The sequence below is a fragment of the Lactuca saligna genome, chromosome 1 (genome assembly GCF_052625555.1).
Source record: "Lactuca saligna cultivar CGN05327 chromosome 1, ASM5262555v1, whole genome shotgun sequence".
In the NCBI taxonomy this organism is placed as follows: Eukaryota; Viridiplantae; Streptophyta; class Magnoliopsida; order Asterales; family Asteraceae; genus Lactuca; species Lactuca saligna.
In genome coordinates, this window is record NC_136417.1 from 15,831,433 (window position 1) to 15,838,378 (window position 6,946).

Here is a 6,946-nt window from a genome sequence, read left to right on the forward strand (position 1 = left end):
TACTACTTGTTTTGGAAGTTTACAGTTCTAGTTACACATTCTTGAAGAGCAAAGTATATTCACGATTTTTCGTGTGGTTGTATTGTCGTTGTATATAATACCCATTCTATAAAAATTTATTATTTTACTTAATTTTGTTTGTATTTTCAAAGAATATGAAAAATGCAAGGCAATGTGTATTCAACTTCATTTGTTTGTAATTTTGTTTGTTTTTTGCTAGTTGTAGTTTTTAGCAAACCATTCTGAAAGAATATTAGATGCTATTCTAATAAAAACAGTGTAAAATGCAAATTTGGGGATGAAATGGATTCTAACTATTCATGGCTTCTTAATTTATCGAATGAAATATTCGACAGACAAAACCATCAATGAAGGATATTATCGGAGATGAATATACAGATGGGTAGATGGAAACAAACATGAAGATGATGATGAAGTTGTATATGATATTTTGATATTTTGATATCTTGAAATGGATTTTTACTGTTAATGCTTTTTGATATTTTGAATTCCAATTTTGTGCATTTTTAGCATTTTCGTTTTTATCTACCTTAAAATTATAGGGATAAGTTCTTGGATGAAGATATATTATTTAATATGAATGAATAAATTGCACATGAAATGCATGTGTATTGTCTAAATGTTGGTCCTTCTCAAGAAATATTTTGTTCTTCATTTGGTGGATATTGTGAGAATCTTCTTACAGCAAGTTGCAAATATCAGGTAATGCTATCATGAAACATCCATTTAGCTTTTCAATATTTTCAAAGTTATTACAATGCTTGGAATTCAAATGGCTTAGAACTCTGCTTAAGAGTGCCAAATAGCAAAAACATGATCTATGGTATTTCCTTATTTATTGGTTGTAATGTAGGTTATTCTTTAAGAATTAACAATTAAATACTAAAACTATCATATTCTGCAAAAATAAAAGCTAAAAAAGACTGAAGGTTCAAGAATGTTGCAGATATTATTGGTTGTTTGAAGATGAACAAAGATGAGGTTCATAAGAGAATCATAATTAACCAAGGAATCAATCTTTTTTTCAACTTTTACAACTTATTTTTTATAAAAAAAAAACTAAAAATTCTGAAATTCGTAACTTTTTATCATTTTTCCAATTATATCAAATTCGATTTTTTTTACGTCAAATTCACAATGTGAATTTTTGAAAATTCACAACGCGAATCCGAAAAATATTTCACATTCACAGTGTTAATATATGAATTTAGATATTTTTAGATTTTTTTCGATAAAGAATAAGATCTAGAAATTGAAAAAAAAAATTGGTTACTTGAAGAACTAATAATTATGATTCTCTATTAAACTTTAACATTTGAACATCTCTCTCTCTCTCTCTCTCTCTCTCTCTCTCTCTATATATATATATATATATATATATATATATATATATATATATATATATATCAGTGTTGCAGAAATCGGCATTGGCGGCCGATTAATCGACGATTAATCGTTTGGCGGCCTCGAACCGTTTACGATTAGAATGCTTAGCGGTAATTGGTCAAAATCGGTCAAACTCGGGTTTGGTGGTCCTTGGCGGCTATAGGCAAGAAATATTTAAAAAATAAAAAAAAATTAATTTTCAAACATTACACCAAAATTTTAAAATGTTAAGCTTTCAAATTTTAAAATATTATACTAAAATTTTAAAAATTCAAAATTTTAAAATTTAAAATTTTCAAATACTTAATCTTTTATGAAATATTAACTTTTAAATTAATTTTATTAATAATTTAGGGTAACCGATTAATCCCCGCCGATTTTGTTTAATTGCTTATCGCCAATCGACTACCGAGCTGCCGTCGAGCGATTTTGTTTAATCGTTTATCGTCAGTCGACCGCCGATATATATATATATATATATATATATATATATATATATATATATATATATATATATATATATAATACTTTTAATCTATAAAAATAAAGTAAATACATAAATATAGAGTAAGTAAAGAATTTCATAGATCTACGCTGATTCTACGAACTTCTTAACTTTTCATATGTGACATATGAAATTATTAACTTTATCAAATATGATCTACAAAAATTCGAATAAACAAAACATTTTCTAGTAAAAAGCTTCGACGTTTCAAAGCAAACAAGTAAACAAGAGGTTTAGCTAGTGCAAAATTGAAGTTTGTTTAGACAGTTTTCATCCAAAAATCAAAAATGGTATAAAAATAAAGAAAGATCGTAACAATACGCCATATATATGGGATCCATGTCACGAGCAAACACGTTTTTTTTCCTTCAACCTCAACAGTAATATGGGTTTCATAAAATGTATTTCCAAATTCCAATAGAAGTACATGACACATATTATTGTTTACCCTTATTCTTAAAAGGTTTTTTGGTCAGTGGATAGTTGATGAGGATTCGATATTGACCTAAAAATTTACATGTTTTATATTTTTATCATTATATATTTTAGTAGTTTATTTAATTTAAATTACATTAGTTATATTCATGTTAATTTATTATCGAGTAATCATTAATTATAATTAATTAAGACATTTGTTAAAAATTAAAAAGTTTTTGTCCACTTTGAAAAATCTTTGATACTGTAGATATGTAGCTATAATTGGATGAGGTAACACATTTTAAATACTAAAGCTAGAAATGGTAACACTCCTAACACTTTACCATATCATCTTCTTGAATGTCACATTATTTTTTTTCTTAGCATCTAATTTTTAGCATTCGTAAGAGAATGATAACACTCTTAACACTTTATTTTTTTAATTTAATTAAATTATATTTTTTAATACACATAATTTTTTATTTTATTTGGATCAATCAAATAAGATTTTGTTCCAAAAAAGCAATAATCACAAAATAAGATAACAAATCACAAATAAAGTTTGTAGAATAATTATTTTGACAAAAGATACGAGTAAAAAAAATATATTGCAGTTTATGAATCGATATTTTTAATTCCAATTGCACTATATGACAATAAATAATGATTTATTTTTGGTTTTTTTTTGATAATTTGCAGTTTTAAGACTGCACATTTAGACATATCTTAAATTTAACAATTAAAAAGATATATTCAACAAAAGCTAGATAACAATTGAATATTAAAATGTGAAACAATTGGAATTAAAAGACGATTAGAATAAAAAAACAAATAAAAATGAAATGGGTAAGAACATGTTACTTTTTTGTTTTCCCAAAAAAGTCAATGTAAATGAGTCAATTTCTTGACTTTTTTTTTTTTTCCAATAGTCTCATACAAACAGTACGACATCAATGAAATTAATTTAATATATATATATATATATATATATATATATATATATATATATATATATATATATATATATATATATATATATATATATATATATATATATATATGGGTAAAGTGAATATACCTAACAACCTTATATAAGCTTAGGTACCTAACCACATTATACTACATTGTTTTGCATTATATTTCCATTGCAATCGTCTAAGGTTCTTAAACTTCAACCTTTACCTTGATTTATTTCCAAGATTTTCAGACATTCACCATTATATTCTTCCTACACCATTTGATTTGTAACGGTAGTATATGAAGCCCACCAGGGGGTCTCCGATAGAAAAACGTCATTTGAAGGAAGATAATGGTGAAAGTCCAAAGATTTTGGAAGCAATCAAGTTATGAGGTTGAATTCTAAGAACTTTGGGTGATTACAATGCAAATATGATACAAAATTACGTAGTATCATGTGGTTAGGTACCTAAGCTTATATAAGGTTGTTAGGTATATTCACTTTACCCTATATATATATATATATATATATATATATATATATATATATATATATATATATATATATATATATATATATATATTCTCTTCTTCTCGCTCCCAAAAGTAAAGCAAAAGCAAAAAACACTTTTTTCTTTTCCATTCTCTCAGCCGCAAACAACAAAAGAAAAAACAGATAAGGTGAAATCAATCATGGGAAGTAGATTGAGAACTAATATACTGTGGTGGTTCGTTGATTAGCGGGCGTTTGAGCAGTAAAATTTCTATGGTTTTTAGTTTTTTTTTTTTTTTTTATTGTTATAGGAGTGAAATCATAAGTTGAAAATTGATTATATCATAAAGAAATCGCTGACTTCAATAAGATGAAGTTTTTCTTGATGGATTTCTTTTGATTTTTATATTTTTTTTGTTTTTTAAAATTGATTATATCATAAAGAAATCGCAATCACAAACAAACTATTTCATCCAATCAAAACCTTCACTTCTTTCCCTTTCTTCACGCTATAAGGATGACGACTATGCTTTGGCGTGCCCCCTAGCGAGAGCTAGGGGGTGGTGTTCTACGTCAATGGTGAACTAAGCGGGTGGCTTTGGCGAGTGCCACTCCGCTTAGCCTAATGATATTATATCAATGTAAATGTTTTAATTTTTAATCAGATACTTATTCCATAAAAATTAATGGTTTTAGAAATTTAGAATATATTTATTATATTATATTTTAAGTATTATAGCGACTAAATTAAATGATTTATATGTTTTAGAAATTGGATGACGTAAAACATTTGAAATAGAAAAGTAATACTAATGATATTATTTTTATTTTTATTTTTATTTATTTATTTTTGTTTCATCTTTGTTACTTTATACATTTGGGGTTTCCAGCTTTGGTGCTTTTTTTCCTTTTGTTAATATATTTTGGCGGGAAAATGACTTTTAAGGTAACTATTATGTTTGTTTGTATTATTTGATCATTTTTTTTATATTCAATATATTATCAAATTTTTTGTTTGTGTTTACCATAACTTTTTTGACTGCCTTTTACAGGTTAAAAGCCGGTTAAAAAAGTTATGGTGAACACAAACAACAAATTCGATTGTATATTGAGTAAAAAAAGGATCAAATAACAACAAATATAACAGTTGGTTACCATCCTGATTAATTTCCCCTTTTACTCATTTAGAGTAAATCTCACGTCATCTCCTGCTGATATTAATGACTTTAAGAGATTAATTCTTTCTTCTCTTCAAAATATAACCCACGAAAAAACATTATTTATACATGTACAACTTTGTAATGCACTTGAATATTTATTATGAGAATCTCACATAAGCAGGTGCATTTCATGACTATATTTACATTTTCAATTAAATGATTTATCGTATCATGGATTCTAGACAAGTCTACAAACGAGTGGAATCACAAGTGTTGTGATTTTTTAGTTTACTTAGCTTTAATATCGAATTAATGGGATAAGATACAACATCAAAATGTACAATATCATGCAACTTTTGCAGACACATCATCATAATATACAATGAGGTAAACGTTTATGCTGATAAATATATCTGTCATATGCAATAATATCTTTTTGCAAAGAGGTGTTGACAGCTAGCCACAATAAGTATAGTATAGACCATGTTTTAATAAAGTTACCCCTCCGAAACGCTCTTCATATACGTTATCACCAAAGAAGGTTGCAGTCCTTAATAATTTTGAAACTTTAATTTTATTTAACTTTTCATGAAAAATGACTCAAGAAGGTAACCAAGTGTTGAGTTTGTTCTCATTTGGTCATTTTTTTTCTTCTTCTGCTTAATATACCATCGAACTTGTTGTTTGTGTTCAGCATAACCCTTTGACCGATTATCATAGGTCAAAAGTCGGTCAAAAGAGTTATGTTAACACAAACAACAAGTGATATATTGAGTACAAAAAGAGGAAAAATACCAAACGAAAACAAATACAACAGTTAGTTACCTTCAAAAGTCATTTTTCTTATTTTAACCGTTAAAAAAACGATTTATAAGCAAATGTTTTAAAAAACAAAGCTATAATGCCTTTTCAAACTAATAAAAACCCGAAGGGCTATTCACTTTGCATAGAACAGAAACTTGTAATGTATATTTAATTTTGAAGGGGCCATTGCCATAAAGAATGAAGAATTTTAACATATAAAAATCATAGTTAAATGCGTATTCATAAATAAGTTCATTTTGTTTTATATTTTCTTTTCTGTAACTTGTTTAACTCGTTATATTTGTTAATGAATAATCCAAATCGATTGCACAAAAATGATATATATATATATATATATATATATATATATATATATATATATATATATATATATATATATATATATATATATATATATATATACGTGATACGTTGATGACATGTGATCACAAGACGGTATGATGTTGTCGACCCCAAAACATTCGTTGCTTAAAAACTAATATTCTCGTACTGTTTGTTCCAGAATAAATAATGGTCGGCATCGTTCGTTAAAAAAACAACCTTGTTTGCTTATATATATATATATATATATATATATATATATATATATATATATATATATATATATATATATATATATATATATATATATATATATATATATATATATATATATATATATATATATATATATATATATATATGAGACTTTGTTTCATAATTGCACAATTAACCCAAAATATTAAGGGAAACAATATAAAAAACGTATATTTATTCTACAAAACATAATATTAAAATAGCCATTTAAGGAAATATATTTTATGAATTTATATTTAAATAAGTGTGCATCGTCACTATAAAAATTGAACTTGAACAACTAATTATTTTTGTTTCTATTTCGGGCTTGTTCGGCACACAGTATTTAGGAACTTCTAGCTTCTTGTTTTAAAAAAAACGTTAGTTAAAAAGAAAAAGATTCGTTTGACGATACGAGCGTTTAACTTTTAGATTAAACAAAAAGCTTCAAAATTAAAAACTACATAAAATAGCTTTCAATAAAACTTATAACATTCAATCTCTTCAAACATTTATTTCGAAAAATATATTTTCAACAATAGAAATTATCCAAAACACATAATTAGTCGAATATCCCCTAAATACTATATGTGACAAATATTTGTACGGTAAATAATTTAAGTATAA